This window comes from Kogia breviceps, chromosome 13 (genome assembly GCF_026419965.1).
Source record: "Kogia breviceps isolate mKogBre1 chromosome 13, mKogBre1 haplotype 1, whole genome shotgun sequence".
Lineage (NCBI taxonomy): Eukaryota > Metazoa > Chordata > Mammalia > Artiodactyla > Physeteridae > Kogia > Kogia breviceps.
In genome coordinates, this window is record NC_081322.1 from 2,775,980 (window position 1) to 2,795,946 (window position 19,967).

Here is a 19,967-nt window from a genome sequence, read left to right on the forward strand (position 1 = left end):
ATTTCTGATCTGATCTTTATGATTTCTTTCCTTCTGCTAAATTTGGGGGTTTTTTTTTGTTCTTCCATCTCTAATTGCTTTAGGTGCAAAGTTAGGTTGTTTACTCGAGATGTTTCCTGTTTCTCAAGGTATGATTGTATTGCTATAAACTTCCCTCTTAGAACTGCTTTTGCTGTATCCCATAGGTTTTGGGTCGTCGTGTCTCCATTGTCATTTGTTTCTAAGTACTTTTTGATTTCCTCTTTGATTTCTTCAGTGATCACTTCGTTATTAAGTAGTGTATTGTTTAGCCTCCATGTGTTTGTATTTTTTACAGATCTTTTCCTGTAATTGAGATCTAGTCTGATAGCGTTGTGGTCAGAAAAGATACTTGATATGATTTCAATTTTCTTAAATTTGCCAAGGCTAGATTTGTGACCCAAGATATGATCTATCCTGGAGAATGTTCCATGGGCACTTGAGAAAAATGTGTATTCTGTTGTTTTTGGATGGAATGTCCTATAAATATCAAGTAAATCCATCTTGTATAATGTATCATTTAAAGCTTGTGTTTCCTTATTTATTTTCATTTTGGATGATCTGTCCATTGGTGACAGTGGGGTGTTACAGTCCCCTACTATGATTGTGTTACTGTCGATTTCCCCTTTTATGGCTGTTAGTATTTGCCTTATGTATTGAGGTGCGCCTATGTTGGGTGCATAAATATTTACAATTGTTATATCTTCTTCATGGATCGATCCCTTGATCATTATGTAGTGTCCTTCTTTGTCTCTTGTAATAGTTTTTATTTTAAAGTCTCTTTTGTCTGATATGAGAATTACTACTCCAGCTTTCTTCTGATTTCCATTTGCATGGAATATCTTTTTCCATCCCCTCACTTTCAGTCTGTAAGTGTCCCTAGGTCTTAAGTGGGTCTCTTGTAGACAGCATATATATGGGTCCTGTTTTTGTATCCATTCAGCCAGTCTGTGTCTTTTGGTGGGAGCATTTAATCCATTTACATTTAAGGTAATTATCGATATGTGTGTTCCTATTACCATTTACTTAATTGTTTCAGGTTGTTCTTGTAGGTCTTTTCCTTCTCTTGTGTTTCTTGCTTAGAGAAGTTCCTTTAGCATTTGCTGTAAAGCTGGTTTGGTGGTGCTGAACTCTCTCAGCTTTTGCCTGTCTGTAAAGGTTTTAATTTCTCCATCAAATCCGAATGAGATCCTTGCTGGGTAGAGTAATCTTGGTTGTAGGTTTTTTTCCTTCATCACTTTAAATATGTCCTGCCACTCCCTTCTGGCTTGTAGAGTTTCTGCTGAAAGATCAGATGTTAACCTTATGGGGATTCCCTTGTGTGTTATTTGTTGTTTTTCCCTTGCTGCTTTTAATATGTTTTCTTTGTATTTAATTTTTGACAGTTTGATTATTATGTGTCTCGGCGTGTTTATCCTTGGGTTTATCCTGTATGGGACTCTCTGTGCTTCCTGGACTTGATTGACTATTTCCTTTCCTATATTCGTGAAGTTTTCAACTATAATCTCTTCAAATATTTTTTCAGTCCCTTTTCTTTTTCTCGTCTTCTTCTGGGACCCCTATGATTCGAATGTTGGTGCGTTTAATGTTGTCCCAGAGGTCTCTGAGGCTGTCCTCGGTTCTTTTCATTCTTTTTTCTTTCTTCTGCTCTGCAGTAGTTATTTCCACTATTTTATCTTCCAGGTCACTTATCCATCCTTCTGCCTCAGTTATTCTGCTATTGATCCCATCTAGAGTATTTTTCATTTCATTTATTGTGTTGCTCATCGTTACTTGCTTCCTCTCTATTTCTTCTAGGTCCTTGTTAACTGTTTCTTCCAATTTGTCTATTCTATTTCCAAGATTTTGAATCATCTTTACTATCATTATTCTGAATTCCTTTTCAGGTAGACTGGCTATTACCTCTTCATTTGTTAGGTCTGGTGTGTTTTTATCTTGCTCCTTCATCTGCTCTGTGTTTTTCTGTCTTCTCATTTTGCTTATCTTACTGTGTTTGGGGACTCCTTTTTGCAGCCTGCAGGTTTGTAGTTCTATCTATTTTTGTTGGCTGTCCCCAGTGGCTGAGGTTGGTTCAGTGGGTTGAGCAGGTTTTCTGGTTGGGGGGACTAGTGCCTCTGTTCTGGTGGATGAGGCTGGATCTTGTCTTTCTGGTGGGCAGGTCCACGTCTGGTGGTGTGTATGGAGATGTTGGTAGCCTTATTATGATTTTAGGCAGCCTCTCTGCTAACGGATGGGGCTGTAGACCTGTCTCGCTCTTTGTTGGGTATAGGGTGTCCAGCACTGTTCGTTGCTGGTCCTTGAGTGAAGCTGGGTCTTGGTGTTGAGATGGAGATCTCTGGGAGATTTTCGCCGTTTGATATTACGTGGAGCTGAGAGGTGTCTTGTGGACCAGTGTCCTGAGGTTGGTTCTCCCACCTCAGAGACACAGTCTTGACACCTGGCTGGAGTGCCAAGAGCCTTTAGTCCACACGGCTCAAAATAAAAGGGAGAAAAAAATAGAAAGGCAAGAAAGGAAGGAAGGAGGAAGGGAGGGACGGAAGGAAGAAAGGAAGGGAGGAAGGAAGGAGGGAAGAAAGGGAGGAAGGAAGTAGGAAAGAAAGGAGGCAAGAAAGGAAGAAAGAAATGGAGAAGACAAAATAAAGTAGGGTAAAATACAGTTATTAAAATAAAAAATAATTAAGAAGAAAAATTTCTATTAAAGAAAAAAAAAACAACAACAGAAAAAATGGGTCGGTCTAATCCTAGGACAAATGGTGAAAGCAAAGCTATACAGACAAAATCTCACACAGCAGCACATACATACACACTCACAAAAAGAAAAAAGGGGAAAATAATAGTATATCTTGCTCCCAAAGTCCACCTCCTCAACTTGGGATATTTCGCTGTCTATTCAGGTTTTCCACAGCTGCAGGGCACTTCAAGTTGATTGTGGAGCTTTAACCCGCCGCTTCTGAGGCTGCTGGGAGAGACCTCACCCCCTCCTCTTTGTTCGCACAGCTCCCAGGGCTCAGCTTTGGCCTTGGCCCCGCCTCTGTGTGTAGGTCGTCCGAGGGCGTCTGCCCTTCTCTCAGACAGGATGGGGTTAAAGGAGCAGCTGATTCGGGGGCTCCGGCTCACTCAGGCGGGGGGGAGGGAGGGGCACGCATGCGTGGCGAGTCCGCGGCAGCAGAGGCCAGAGTGACGCTGCACTGGCCCGAGGCACTGTGCATTCTCCAGGGGAAGCTGTCCCTGGATCCCGGGACCCCGGCAGTGGCGGGCTGCACAGGCTCCCGGGAGGGCCGGTGTGGAGAGTGACCTGTGCTCGTACACAGGCCTCTTGGTGGCGAAAGCAGCAACCTTAGTGTCCCACACCCGTCTCTACTGTCCGTGCCGCCAGCCACGGCTCGCGCCCGTTTCTGGAGGTCCTTTAAGCAGCGCGATTAAACCCCTCTCCTCGCGCACCAGGAGGCAAAGAGGGAAGAAAAGGTCTCTTGCCTCTTCGGCAGCTCCAGACTTCAACCGGACTCCCCCCGGGCCAGCCAGCCGTGGTGCACTAACCCCTTCAGGCTGTTTTCACTCTGCCAATTCCAGACCTTTCCCTGGGATCTTGCCAATTCCAGACCTTTCCCTGGGATCTGAGTGAAGCCTGAGGCTCAGCTCCCAGCCCCGCCCACCCCGGCGGCTGAGCAGAGGAGCCTCTCGGGCTGGTGAGTGCTGATGGGCACTGATCCTCTGCAGAATCTCTCCGCTTTGCCCTCCGCACCCCTGTGGCTGTGCTCTCCTCCGAGGCTCCGAAGCTCCCCCCTCTGCCACCCGCAGTCTCCGCCTGCGAAGGGGCTTCTAGTGTGTGGGAACCTTTCCTCCTTCACAGCTCCCTCCCACTGGTGCAGGTCCCGTCCCTATTCTTTGTCTCTGTTTATTCTTTTTTCTCTTGCCCTACCCAGGTACGTGGGGAGTTTCTTGCCTTTTGGGAGGCCTGAGGTTTTCTGCCAGCGTTCGGTGGGTGTTCTGTAGGAGAAGTTCCACGTGTAGATGTATTTCTGATGTATCTGTGAGGAGGTAGGTGATCCCCGCGTCTTACTCTTCCACCATCTTCTCGCTCTCCACCCACACTCATTTTTATAGAATATCTCAATTACACAAAATCTCATTTAGAGGAGATTATATAGAATCCTTCATTCTATCAACTGGATATGTGTTCCATTGGCAATAAATACTAATTGATTGACAGTGTTCAATAAGAGTTTTTACCCGGTGAAAATATCTCATCTTCTTCCTAAATTTAAGGTAAAAATTATGTTTTGAATTTTTAAGAGTGAACTTTCACTTTGAGATTTTATATATATATTTATAAAACCTTTTGAACTTAAAAATTTTTTATAGCCTTTTTATTGCTTCTTGTATCCTAATATGTATCTTGGGTTTATTTTTCTACCTGCTATAGTATATTTTCTAGTGGTATTTTGGACAAATTCTGAATGAGGTAAGCCTTTTAAATACTTACATATTGAAAATATTTTTACTTTACCCTTGATCTTGAAGTGATAGTGTGAATGGATACAGAATTATTGGGTTAATTTTTTTCTCAGCATTTCAAATATATTGCTCTATTGCCATCTTATGTTCAATATTTTTAATAAAAGTACACTATCATTCTGGAGGTGATTTCTTTGTATGTAATATAACTCTTCCTCTGGTAGTTTTTAGATTTCTCTCTTTATCTCTCATGTTAAAGAATTTCATCAAGGTGGTCTAAGAGTGGCCTTTCTTTAACCCAGAAGTATTTGTTCATTATTTCAATCTGAAAAATTATGTCTTCCTCAGATCTGAGGCATTTTAGATGATTATTTTTAAAAAGTTCCTCCTTTGCTGGTTATTCACCCTTACTTCTTGCCACTACTATTGATGAATATTGGAATTTCTAGTTCTCTTCTCCACATCTCTTCACATTTCTTTTATATTCTTCATCTTTTTATCCATTTGGGCAGCAATCTGAGGGAAATAGAACACTTGGCTTGAATAATCAGTGTGATAGTATTTTCATTGGCAGTGTGCCAATTTGTAATTATATATCAAATTTTTATTTTAAAATTTATTTCTAAAATATTTTTTCCCTAAGAATGCTATTTTTCATACCAAATGTTCTTGATTAATTGACAAATGATTCTCTCTTATCTCTTTACAAATAATCATACTTATTTTAAATTCCTATCTGCATTGCTCAAGTATCTCCCTGTCTTAAATATAAATTTTTCCATTTGCTTTATCTCTCAAATTGAACTGAGTTCCTTTACATTTATTTTTCTGATTTCTGATCCCTGAAATGTCGACTTTTTGTTTGAGAGAGTGGTGGCAGTGGTAGTTATTATTATGTCTTTTCCATTATCCCTATGGATTTGCTCCATAAGGAAACCATTGCCCATGCCTGATCCTTGTGAAAGCTAGGGTTATGGGTACATTGCTATTCACAATTGCCCACACTATAGATAGAATAAAATATGTAGGTTCCTCTTTTGAAATACTTCTGGGTGAAGTATTTTACACAGATCTTGTTTACACAGATCTTCTCATGAATCTGTAAGACACCAATTTTCAGATTGTATGCCAAACAAGATGTAATTCTTCCTACTGAGATAGAATGTACAGTAGCTAAGAAAATGGATTCTGGAGCCAGACTACCTGGGTTGAAATGCAGTCTCTCCTCCATAATATCTGTGGTTTTGGCTGAGTTAATCTCCCTCTGCTGAAGTTTTCTTTTTCTTTTTTAATCGCAACAAGTATATTCAACCCTACCTCATAGAATTCCGCAGGAATTAAGTGAATTAATAACCTTATAATTCTTAGAAATATAAAGTTCTATGTAACTATTTTGCTATGCCCAGCCACAAGAGAGAACTTCTAGACTTTAGACGATCAGAATTAAGAAAATAAAAGGTATTTCGTGGATTTTTCAAGGAAAACAAGAATTTGGACACCAATGACTTCAGAATGTTTTTCCACATTAAGTGTATTTACTATAAGTTCTTGCTTTGATTGCATTGCTGTGGCTGTGATCTAATAGATTGTGCATGTTTTTAGTATTTCACATCAATTAAGTATCTGCTCTTTGGGAACGTAGGATATTGATGAACAAGTCTAAGATTATTTTATGTTAAATATAGTACTTTCTCTATGTGACATAAGACCAGTAATGTTAGCATACAGGCACAACATTTATTAGTGGTTAATACATGTCATCATAGTACTTATTTAATTAGTATCAAAAAGTGCTGGTTTCTGGAATGAAACAATGGCAAAAAAAAAAGTGAAGCCATTTTACAATAGGTCTGCTTCTTGCCTTGTGAGCCCATTTTTTCTTTTAAACATCTTTATTTGAGTATAACTGTTTTACAATAGTGTGTTAGTTTCTCCTTTACAACAAAGTGAATCAGTTATATATATACATATGTTCCCATAACTCTTCCCTCTTGTGTCACGCTCCCTTCCACCCTCCCTATCCCACCCCTCTAGGTGGTCACAAAGCACAGAGGTGAACTCCCTGTGCTATGCGGCAGCTTCCCACTATCTATCTAATTTACATTTGGTAGTGTGTATACGTCCCTGCCACTCTCTCACATCGTCACAGCTTACCCTTCCCCCTCCCCATATCCTCAAGTCCATGCTCTAGTAGGTCTGTGTTTTATTCCCGTCCTACCACTAATAAATTCATGACATTTTTTTTTTTTAGATTCCATATATATGTGTTAGCATACAGTATTTGTTTTTATCTTTCTGACTTACTTCACTCTGTATGACAGACTCCAGGTCTATCCACCTCATTACAAATAACTCAGTTTCATTTCTTTTTATGGCTGAGTAATATTCCATTGTATATATGTGCCACATCTTCCTTATCCATTCATCTGTTGCTGGACACTTACGTTGCTTCCATGTCCTGGCTATCGTAAATAGAGCTGCAATGAACATTGTGGTACATGACTCTTTTTGAATTATGGTTTTCTCAGGGTATATGCCCAGTAGTGGGATTGCTGGGTCATATGGTAGTTCTATTTGTAGTTTTTTAAGGAACCTGCATACTGTTCTCCATAGTGGCTGTATCAATTTACATTCCCACCAACAGTGCAAGAGTGTTCCCTTTTCTCCACACCCTCTCCAGCATTTATTGTTTCTAGAGTTTTTGATGATGGCCAATCTGACCGGTGTGAGGTAGATATCTCATTGTAGTTTTGATTTGCGTTTCTCTAATGATTAATGATGTTGAGCATTCTTTCATGTGTTTGTTGGCTATCTGTATATCTTCTTTGGAGAAATGTCTATTTAGTTCTTCTGCCCATTTTTGGATTGGGTTGTTTGTTTTTTTGTTATTGAGCTGCATGAGTTGCTTATAAATTTGGGATATTAATCCTTTGTCAGTTGCTTCATTTGCAACTATTTTCTCCCATTCTGAGGGTTGTCTTTTGGTCTTGTTTATGGTATCCTTTGCTGTGCAAAAGCTTTTAAGTTTCATTAGATCCCATTTGTTTATTTTTGTTTTTATTTCCATTTCTCTAGGAGATGGGTCAAAAAGGATCTTGCTGTGATTGATGTCATAGAGTGTTCTGCCTATGTTTTCCTCTGAGAGATTGATAGTGTCTGGCCTTACATTTAGGTCTTTAACCCATTTTGAGTTTATTTTTGTGTATGGTGTTAGGGAGTGTTCTAATTTCATACTTCTACAGGTAGCTGTCCAGTTTTCCCAGCACCACTTATTGAAGAGGCTGTCTTTTCTCCACTGTATTTCCTTCCCTCCTTTTTCAAAGATAAGGTGACCATATGTGTGTGGGTTCAACTCTGGGCTTTCTATCCTGTTCCATTGATCTATATTTCTGTTTTTGTGCCAGTACCATACTGTCTTGATTACAGTGGTCTTGTAGTATAGTCTGAAGTCAGGGAGCCTGATTCCTCCAGCTCCATTTTTCGTTCTCAAGATTGCTTTGGCTATTTGGGGTCTTTTGTGTTTCCATACAAATTGTGAAATTTTTTGTTCTAGTTCTGTAAAAAATGCCAGTGGTAATTTGATAGGGATTGCATTGAATCTGTAGATTGCTTTGGGTAATGGAGTCATTTTCACAATGTTGATTCTTCCAATCCAAGAACATGGTATATTTCTCCACCTATTTGTATCATCTTTAATTTCTTTCATCAGTGTCTTATAGTTTTCTGCATACAAGTCTTTTGTCTCCTTAGGTAGGTTTATTCCTAGATATTTTATTCTTTTTGTTGCAATGGTAAATGGGAGTGTTTTCTTAATTTCCCTCTCGGATTTTTCATCATTAGTGTATAAGAATGCCAGAGATTTCTGTGCATTAATTTTGTATCCTGCTACTTTACCAAATTCATTGATTAGTTCTAGTAGTTTTCTGGTAGCATCCTTAGTATTCTCTATGTATAGTATCATGTCATCTGCAAACAGTGACAGCTTTACTTCTTCTTTTCCTATTTGGATTCCTTTTATTTCTTTATTTCCTGATTGCTGTGGCTAGAACTTCCAAAACTGTGTTGAATAAGAGTGGTGAGAGTGGGCAACCTTGTCTTGTTCCTGACCTTAGTGGAAATGGTTTCAGTTTTTCACCATTGAGAACAATGCTGGCTGTGGGTTTGTCATATATGGCCTTTATTATATTGAGGAAAGTTGCCTCTATGCCTACTTTCTGCAGGGTTTTTATCATAAATGGGTGTTGAATTTTGTCAAAAGCTTTCTCTGCATCTATTGAGATGATCATATGGATTTTCTCCTTCAGTTTGTTGATATGGAGTATCACGTTGATTGATTTGCGTATATTGAAGAATCCTTGCATTCCTGGAATAAACCCCACTTGATCATGGTGTATGATCCTTTTAATGTGCTGTTGGATTCTGTTTGCTAGTATTTTGTTGAGGATCTTTGCATCTATGTTCATCAGTGATATTGGCCTATAGTTTTCTTTCTTTGTGACGTCTTTGTCTGGTTTTGGTATCAGGGTGATGGTGGCCTCATAGAATGAGTTTGGGAGTGTTCCTCCCTCTGCTATCTTTTGGAAGAGTTTGAGAAGGATAGGTGTTAGCTCTTCTCTAAATGTTTGATAGAATTCGCCTGTGAAGCCATCTGGTCCTGGGCTTTTGTTTGTTGGAAGATTTTTAATCACAGTTTCAATTTCAGTGCTTGTGATTGGTCTGTTCATATTTTCTATTTCTTCCTGGTTCAGTCTTGGCAGGTTGTGCATTTCTAAGACTTTGTCCATTGCTTCCAGGTTGTCCATTTTATTGGCATAGAGTTGCTTGTAGTAATCTCTAATAATCTTTTGTATTTCTGCAGAGTCAGTTGTTACTTCTTTTTCATTTCTAATTCTATTGATTTGAGTCTTCTCCCTTTTTTTCTTGATGAGTCTGGCTAATGGTTTATCAATTGTATTTATCTTCTCAAAGAACCAGCTTTTACTTTTATTGATCTTTGCTATTGTTTCCTTCATTTCTTTTTCATTTATTTCTGATCTGATCTTTATGATTTCTTTCCTTCTGCTAAATTTGGGGTTTTTTTGTTCTTCCTTCTCTAATTGCTTTAGGTGCAAAGTTAGGTTGTTTATTTGAGATGCTTCCTGTTTCTCAAGGTATGATTGTATTGCTATAAACTTCCCTCTTAGAACTGCTTTTGCTGTATCCCATAGGTTTTGGGTCGTCGTGTCTCCATTGTCATTTGTTTCTAAGTACTTTTTGATTTCCTCTTTGATTTCTTCAGTGATCACTTCGTTATTAAGTAGTGTATTGTTTAGCCTCCATGTGTTTGTATTTTTTACAGATCTTTTCCTGTAATTGAGATCTAGTCTGATAGCGTTGTGGTCAGAAAAGATACTTGATATGATTTCAATTTTCTTAAATTTGCCAAGGCTAGATTTGTGACCCAAGATATGATCTATCCTGGAGAATGTTCCATGGGCACTTGAGAAAAATGTGTATTCTGTTGTTTTTGGATGGAATGTCCTATAAATATCAAGTAAATCCATCTTGTATAATGTATCATTTAAAGCTTGTGTTTCCTTATTTATTTTCATTTTGGATGATCTGTCCATTGGTGACAGTGGGGTGTTACAGTCCCCTACTATGATTGTGTTACTGTCGATTTCCCCTTTTATGGCTGTTAGTATTTGCCTTATGTATTGAGGTGCGCCTATGTTGGGTGCATAAATATTTACAATTGTTATATCTTCTTCATGGATCGATCCCTTGATCATTATGTAGTGTCCTTCTTTGTCTCTTGTAATAGTTTTTATTTTAAAGTCTCTTTTGTCTGATATGAGAATTACTACTCCAGCTTTCTTCTGATTTCCATTTGCATGGAATATCTTTTTCCATCCCCTCACTTTCAGTCTGTAAGTGTCCCTAGGTCTTAAGTGGGTCTCTTGTAGACAGCATATATATGGGTCCTGTTTTTGTATCCATTCAGCCAGTCTGTGTCTTTTGGTGGGAGCATTTAATCCATTTACATTTAAGGTAATTATCGATATGTGTGTTCCTATTACCATTTACTTAATTGTTTCGGGTTGTTCTTGTAGGTCTTTTCCTTCTCTTATGTTTCTTGCTTAGAGAAGTTCCTTTAGCATTTGCTGTAAAGCTGGTTTGGTGGTGCTGAACTCTCTCAGCTTTTGCCTGTCTGTAAAGGTTTTAATTTCTCCATCAAATCTGAATGAGATCCTTGCTGGGTAGAGTAATCTTGGTTGTAGGTTTTTTTCCTTCATCACTTTAAATATGTCCTGCCACTCCCTTCTGGCTTGTAGAGTTTCTGCTGAAAGAACTGGTGTTAACCTTATGGGGATTCCCTTGTGTGTTATTTGTTGTTTTTCCCTTGCTGCTTTTCATATGTTTTCTTTGTATTTAATTTTTGACAGTTTGATTATTATGTGTCTCGGCGTGTTTATCCTTGGTTTTATCCTGTATGGGACTCTCTGTGCTTCCTGGACTTGATTGACTATTTCCTTTCCTGTATTAGGGAAGTTTTCAACTATAATCTCTTCAAATATTTTCTCAGTCCCTTTCTTTTTCTCTTCTTCTTCTGGGACCCCTATGATTCGAATGTTGGTGCGTTTAATGTTGTCCCAGAGATCTCTGAGACTGTCCTCAGTTCTTTTCATTCTTTTTTCTTTCTTCTGCTCTGCAGTAGTTATTTCCACTCTTTTATCTTCCAGGTCACTTATCCGTCCTTCTGCCTCAGTTATTCTGCTACTGATCCCATCTAGAGTATTTTTTATTTCATTTATTGTGTTGCTCATCATTACTTGCTTCCTCTCTATTTCTTCTAGGTCCTTGTTAACTGTTTCTTGCAATTTGTCTATTCTATTTCCAAGATTTTGAATCATCTTCACCATCATTATTCTGAATTCTCTTTCAGGTAGACTGGCTATTTCCTCTTCATTTGTTACATCTGGTGGGTTTTTATCTTGCTCCTTCATCTGCTGTGTGTTTTTCTGTCTTCTCATTTTGCTTATCTTACTGTGTTTGGGGTCTCCCTTTTGCAGCCTGCAGGTTCGTAGTTCTATCTATTTTTGTTGGCTGTCCCCAGTGGCTGAGGTTGGTTCAGCGGGTTGAGGAGGTTTCCTGGTTGGGGGGACCAGTGCCCCTGTTCTGGTGGATGAGGCTGGACCTTGTCTTTCTTGTGGGCACGTCCACGTCTGGTGGCGTGTATGGGGATGTCGGTAGCCTTACTTTGATTCTAGGCAGCCTCTCTGCTAACGGATGGGGCTGTAGACCTGTCTCGCTCTTTGTTGGGTATAGGGTGTCCAGCACTGTTCGTTGCTGGTCCTTGAGTGAATCTGGGTCTTGGTGTTGAGATGGAGATCTCTGGGTGATTTTCGCCATTTGATATTACGTGGAGCTGAGAGGTCTCTTGTGGACCAGTGTCCTGAGGTTAGTTCTCCCACCTCAGAGACACAGCCTTGACACCTGGCTGGAGTGCCAAGAGCCTTTAGTCCACATGGCTCAAAACAAAAGGGAGAAAAAATAGAAAGGCAAGAAAGGAAGGAGGAAGGGAGGGAAGGAAGGAAGAAAGGGAGGGAGGAAGGAAGGAGGGAAGAAAGGAAGAAAGAAAGGGGAGAAGACAAAATAAAGTAGGGTAAAATACAATTATTAAAGTAAAAAGATAATTATTAAGAAGAAAAATTTCTATTAAAGAAAAAAAAAAAAAGGGTCAGTCTAACCCCAGGACAAATGGTGAAAACAAAGCTACACAAACAAAATCTCACACAGCAGCACCCACATACACACTCACAAAAAGAAAAAAAGGGAAAATAATAGTATATCTTGCTCCCAAAGTCCATCTCCTCAACCTGGGATATTTCACTGTCTATTGTGAGCCCATTTTAAGGTGAGTCATTATAACCAGTTTACATGAAGAAACCAAAAACCAGAAATTAGTGCAAACATTTTTTAAATTTCCTAATTTAAAAATCTTTACTTCCAAGACTACTGAAACTTAGCATACGTGTTTCTCTTGGTACGATCGTTCTAAGATTTTCAGGCTTTTCTAGGAAATGGCGAGTACTTTTCTTTTGTTTTCTATCTCCTCCAGTAATTAGAACAACTACCAGTGACAGAAAACATTTAAAATAGTCCTGTTTGTGATTTTAGTCCCCTCATGATTTCATTTCAGAGTTCTGATTTGAATTCATCATCTCTATCCAATCTTGCTACCCCAGTTGTGGTTCTTCTCTCATTCAATTATACCAGGAATTAATCATTTGCCCAAACCACATATATCCACGTGTGTGGTATCATTCTTTATTCCTATCTTTCACATGTTTATCCTATTAATTGCCATGTTCTCTGGTTTCTACCTCCTACATATGTCTTAAAGTGATCTACAAATGAAAAAAAATGCGATTGGCCTCATTTCTCATATGTAACTTCAGAAGGTAGAATACAGCCAATAGCATCAACAAATTCCTTACAAGAAAACTATGCCCCAAGATATTATTTAAAAAATTAATTGAAAGTATTCAAGAAAATTATCTTCCACTTATCCTATCCAAAGTAAATAGTTGAGAAAACACTGTCATGTAATACTAATCAGCCAGAACAGAGAATTCAAGATGGAAAAAGGCAAGGAGTAGGAAAAAAAGGTAGAAAGCTTAGGAGAATGCAGACTCCATGAGGGCAAAAATATCTGTTTTGTTCATAGCCATAGTCTAGTGCCTGGAAGAGTCACATATAATGAACATTCCATTATTATTTGATGAACGAATGGATGATTAATTATGTATAGTATGTCTCATTCAGTCTGCATAATATATAATTCAATATGAATGGATAATGCTAGATTTTTTGCTAACATGATGTGTAACATGACGAATCACTGCTATAGAGCAGACAAAGTACAAGAAAACTTTACACCTTAGAGTTGGATAAAATGAGATTGGTAACTGTGCTCCTAAATTCTGTCTCATGGCTAAGAGGAGGGGAGGAAGTTATGCACTGAAGATTATTCTAAAGGTTTTATCTTATTAGGATGTGTGGGAAAGCAGTAGGAGAGCATAGTATTAGGTGAAGCAAAACAGTGTGATATTATTTTGATATAAAATTGAGTAAGGTATGTTTCATTATAAATTCTGAGGAAGAGGAATTAAATAAACTCCTAAATTTATAATAGAAAAAGTAGAATGATTGAGCAAGTACTATAAAAATATATAAACATGATAGAAGAAAAAGAAGTCAAAATCAAATAAATATTCCTCATACTAAAAACAGATTTTACCATTAGAAGATAAGATGGCAAGATTGTGTTGAAAGACCAATTATTTGTGCTATTTACAGAAATGTTAAAAAATAATGTAATTAAATAGGTGAAAATAAAGCAGTGGGCAAAGAGGAATGAGGAAATGTTCATAGAGTGTAAGTAGCAGTGGTCATATTAATACCAAACAAGATAGAATTTAAACAGGATATCATTATGTAATGGTATGAGTCTATGTGAAAGGTATCACAGTAAAAAATCTGTAACATGAATTTGCAGCTAAATATAGAGTAAAAACTTGTAAATACAGAGAATATGCAAATTATACAGTTATATAGGAAGACTTCAATTCTACATGTTAGACAGACTAGAAGCTAAAATACAAGTGAGGCTATAAAAAAGTGAATAATCATTCAACAAACATGTATATGTGTATAACATTGCATCTTTCAAAAAGAAAGGATGCATATTTTTCTTAGACTGTGGAACATTTACACAAATTCAATTACCTACTTGGCTACCAAGAAAACATTAACTTAGAGTATATAGTGGAGGTCTGGCAACTTGCATTTTCTGATTATCATCTAATATCATGAGAAATAAATAAAATAAGGTTGACAAAATATATTACATGTAAAAATTAAGAAACACACTACTAAACAACCCTTGATTCAATTAGGACATTAAGAGAGAAATCATGCACAACATAGGAAGCAATGGAAAGGAGAGCAATTTATATTAAAACCTAATGACTATAGACAATTCAGAAGAAAAAAATGTAGAACTTTAGATGCCTTAATTATTATAGAAGGAAAATTTTTTAAAGGCACAGAGGAGGTAACTAAAAAATTAAAAATAAAACCAAAATACATGAGAATATTAATTAGGGTTAAAATATAAAATTAATGAAATAGTAACTACACACGCACAAATTAGACAAGATAAGTAAATCCAAAAGCTGGTTCTTTAAGAAGACCAATAAAATTAACACTTCACAATCCTGATTATAGAAAAAGAACACAAAACTAAGTAAAAAAAAAAAAAAAACTATATAAAATTAGTACACAGGAAAGTGATATAGTTAAAGCCATAAGAAACCTTACAGGAATTTTGAGATGATTATATACTAGCCCAGAAAAACATATTTGAAAACCTTTGGTAAATTATATTTCCTAGAAAGGTTTTTCTAGGAAATATAATTACTAAAAATTTCCAAGATTAAGTGGAAATTTGAATAATTTAATAATTATAGAAGAGATTAGAAAATTGATTAAAGTTCTGTGATCAAAAAGGCACAGATTAGATGAAGGTCACAGCAGAATTTTATCTAACATTAAAAACATTCAATAGTATTCAAAGAATTCCAGGCCATGGGAAATGATGGGAAAGTCTCCAGTTTATGGTATGATGCCACAGTAACTTTCATGCTAAAACCCACTTAAAGTAATAAAGAAAACTATAGGGCTTCCCTGGTGGCGTAGTGGTTGAGAGTCTGTCTGCCGATGCAGCGGACACGGGTTCGTACCCTGGTCCGGGAAGACCCCACATGCCGCGGAGCGGCTGGGCCCATGGGCCATGGCCACTGAGCCTGCGCGTCCGGAGCCTGTGCTCTGCAAGGGGGGAGGCTACAACAGTGAGAGGCCCGTGTAACGCAAAAAAAAAAAAAAAAAAAAAAAAAAAGAAAGAAAACTACATTTCATTTATGAATATAGAATCAAGTATTTTAAAGAAACTTATTACAACAGTAAACTAGTACTAGTTGCTACTTGCCTCTCCCAACCTTGTTGACAGCTAATGGAAATTATCAAGATAAATATATAAAATTAACATATATATTTTTGAATGTCACCCTTAGGGTTGTGCAGTGCAAAGACTGCATAATCTGATGGAGTAAATCTGCCCCATTGATACCTTATTCAAAAATCTATTCCAGTTGAATTAGAACTTACAAGTCAACATTAAGCAGTAAATTGTTGCAGAAGAATCTAGATATGTGAAATTTAAGGATATGGCAGAATTCTTAAGCAAGACTAGAAACTCAAAAGCTTAAAAAAGAACCTTAAAATTTAAAACTTTTATGGTAAAAATATCTTATAAACATCAACAGAATAAAGTAAGTTTGGAAAAAAAATCTTGTAACCCAAATGAAATAAACCCAAATTTATATCTAGAATATGCAGAGTGTCTCAGAAATTGAAAAGGATAAACAACCCCCCAAAAAATCGGCAGCAAATATACCCATTTAATTTATGAAAGAGGAAATCCAAAACCAAAAAAAAAAATAAGTTAAAAAAGTAAATCTAGGGGCTTCCCTGGTGGTACAGTGGTTGGGAGTCTGCCTGCCAGAGCAGGGGGTGTGGGTTCAAGCCCTGGTGCAGGAGGATCCCACATGCCACGGAGCAACTAAGCCCGTGCACCACAACTGCTGAGGCCCATGTGCCTGGAGCCTGTGCCCTGCAGCGGTGGAGGCCGCCGCGGTGAGAGGCCTGTGCACCACCACAGGGAGTAGACCCCCGCTTGCCACGGCTGGGGAGAGCCCATGTGCAGCAGTGAGGACACAACACAGCCAAAAATAAAAATAAATAAAATAAATAAATTTGTTTAAAAATAAAAAGTAACTCCAAATGGCAAAAAGCAACACATGACAGCTGTTTTTAGTTTTCATTTTGCTAATTCATAATAATAAAATTAAACTATGATACTCTATCCTTCCAAAATCATTAAATTAGCAACAATTAGGGAGAGCTATAATACCTATTTCATAATGGAGCAGGGAAGGACTTGTGAGGAAAGAGTGGTTTCACATATGCCTGATGGAAATGTAAAGTGTTACAGCCTTTTTTGGAAAGCAGTCTGACAATATCTCTTAATATTCAAAATATATTAAGGTCTTTGACTCAGCTATCCCATTCCTAGGAATTCATCACATGGAAACCAAAGCATTAATAAGTAAAAAAAATCTTTACATAAGTACGCTTACCTTGTAATTGATAAAGATAAATCAGAAAGAAGTGACTACATATATAGAAATGGATAATAAATTAAGGCACAGATACTCCATGACATGTTTTGCATTTATTAAAAAAAATAAATTCAAGCTGTACAAGCTAATGTGAAAGGGTTTTCATAATCCATTGCTAGGAGAAGATCAGATAAAGAAAAGTATATTAAATAATACCATTTTGTTATTAATGACTAAAACCTTCTCTATACTAATTTGTATATCTGAATTTGGAAGAAAATATAGAAAGAGGAAAATTAGTTGTAAACGTGAGTTGCCCCCTTGTGCTGGAGTGCAGAGTGGTCTGATGTAAGAAATCATAAGAGCAGAAGAATGAGGAAGACAGAGTAAAGAAAGAGGAGAAAAGAAAACTTAAGTTGAATGTATTAAATAAGTAAAGCACAGAGAATGTAATTTCTTGAGAACAGAAAAGACCTGCTTTCAAAACAGGCCCTAGGAGCTTCCCTGGTGGCGCAGTGGTTGAGAGTCCGCCTACCGATGCAGGGGACACGGGTTCGTGCCCCGGTCCGGGAAGAGCCCACGTGCCGCGGAGCAGCTGGGCCCGTGAGCCATGGCCGCTGAGCCTGCGCGTCCGGAGCCTGTGCTCCGCAACGGGAGAGGCCACAGCAGGGAGAGGCCCGCGTACCGCAAAAAAAAAAAAAAAAAAGGTCCTAAAAAACTGGTTAGCTTTATCAAATTTTACAGTCACATATATTCTTGTGGAATAAGTTTACATTTTCTCAACATATATATCAGTTGTTTAAATCAAACTAAACTTATTGGTGACGCCCTGGAACCTTTTGAATTGAAATCCATGGAGGCATATTCGAGTATTGGAAGAGTCTTTGCATAGTAATGTATTTTAGGTACTGCTGGAAGAAAAATGTCCTGAAGTGTGACCACCAAGGACTTTCAGTGTTCTCCCACGGACAGTCCTACTCAGTGGACTTTCCATGTGGTCTGACAGTTCTTGCAAAGACCATCCGAATTACAGGCATTCTTTGCCTTTTGGATGATAAAAACAGCTTTGTGGTTATATTTTGGAACTATTTTTAAAAGTCCTTATTTTTAAGGCATCATCTGCTGAATACAGTGAACTAATAAAAGTTTCTTTCTTTGTCCAGAGAGGACCTCTTGGGTCACAACTGATCACATCAGTAAGTGAGTCAAGACTGTGATATTTTCCACTAATAAGATTTTCATCAATCAAATGCCTCTGGAAATGAAATTAGGCTACAATGGAGATATTCCAATACCTGAAACAGTGTCCTGGTAACAGTCAGTATATAGTAGAAACGCCTCTTAAAGTGTTCCCTAGAATGAATTCATGCTACAAGGGTACTCAGAAAGCAATTTCTTATTCTCAATTAAAAAGCTGTGTTCTCTTGGTAACTCCTGGTAGGAATTCCTTGGCCACCATTCAAGGTGAGGACCAAGTGTGAAGATGCCCTATTCAGTGAGACAGGCGCCTGCATTTGGAATTAGCTCATCAATAAATAACCAGAAGGAATATTTCCTTTCTGTCGCTTGGGAGCCACATACGAATTCGGCTTCTGCCTGCTGCTTGTTCACGGGGAGGCCCAGACCTATTGGGGAGCGGGAAAGCCCAGGTACAATGACTCATTCAGGCCTGGAAACAAGGAAGGAAATGCTCAATGGTCAGTTGCTATGTGGAGTTCCACTCAGAGCACAGCACATTTCCCCGAAACTTGCTTAGGAAAATATTCTCATGTGTAGTGTGTTCTATTTGTCATTCTGAAACACAACACATTAGCTGCCTTGAACTCCTGGGCACTAAAAATATTTAAGTTACATAAGCAGATGGAGGAAAAGTCTAAACAGAGCCTTTACCCCAACCCACTCCAAAGCATCTCCTTATTGCCCTAATGAACAGTGTGCCTCTTGTAAGCGACCGTGGAAACCCTCAGCCAGCCAGCCCGTATTGGACAGTGCAAAGGAGCAGCGAAACCAAGATAAACAGCCATGCATACTTTCTCCTGCTGGAATGGAAAGCAGTGTTTTGCAAAAATATATACTCTTTTTCCTATTACTGTTACAGTTCTTGCATGACTTTCATGTCCAATGGTTGGCTCGCTCAGACTTCCAAAATGTTTGAGGGTAGAAGGGAAGCAGAAAGAAGAGATATTGCTTTTGTGCCTGTTTTGTCCCATACATATTTGAAAAGCAGACACTATGTAAATATAAAAAGAAACTCTTCAAATTTACTAGTCCTTTTAATTTTTTTTTGCCTTCATGTGTGTTTTCTTTTGTATCTTGCCTCTTTTAGTGTAGGGTTTTTCTTGATCTTTTGTACTCCTTTCTAAGGCATCCCCTGCCTATGTGTAAGGCTGTACTATTGCCAGTGAATCTAGGATTTTTTTAAAGATGGATATCGTCTATGTGTATGATGTTATATATGGAATATATCATGTAAGTGTGATGAGAGAACCTTTATAGGGGCTCCTACTGTACACAAGCTTTATTATGCATGCAAAAATAAATTGAATAATGAGGAAAAGCAGAATAAATAGTATAAATATTCACAATATGATTCTTTTTTAAGTGCTACTGAAAATAAACGTGACACGCTTCAACACACACACACATCAATTAAAGAGAGGTTATAACCTGGTAACCGATTCTTCGCAGGACTGGCTGAAGTACTTTACTGGAAAAAAGGGGAAAGACTTGGTGGTGGTAGTATACAACTCATAAAAGTCAAAACCAAAAGAATTTTTAAATTAAACTGTATTCCTTGATTTTTGATTTAGCATTTGGGTCAGATGTGTGCAAAATTCAAAAGCAAGCTATATTGAAATTTGTTTTAAAATATTTATCCCTAAATAAATAAGACAAGTGTCTGTTACCTTGCTCTAAATATAAACACAACTTCACTTCATACTAGTTTCCGAAAGAAAGACCTCAAAATTATCTTACTCTAGGAAGAAAAAAATACCAAGGCAGTCAAATTAACCTGTGTAGCAATGAAAAAAATAATTGTGCAACAGATATTTCTCAGAAGGAAATATTTTCTAAAGCCCCTATATCTGAATAATAAAAGAGATGGTATTAATTAGTGACGAACACAGATGTGAAATAAAATGAGGGGTGGCACAGGGTATAGGAAACTATTTGAACTATTTTAGCACTTGAAAATGTCAGACAATTTATTGAGGATTTATTCACTTGGTTTGGAATGTCTTAGAGACTAGCTATAAAAACATCTAAGAA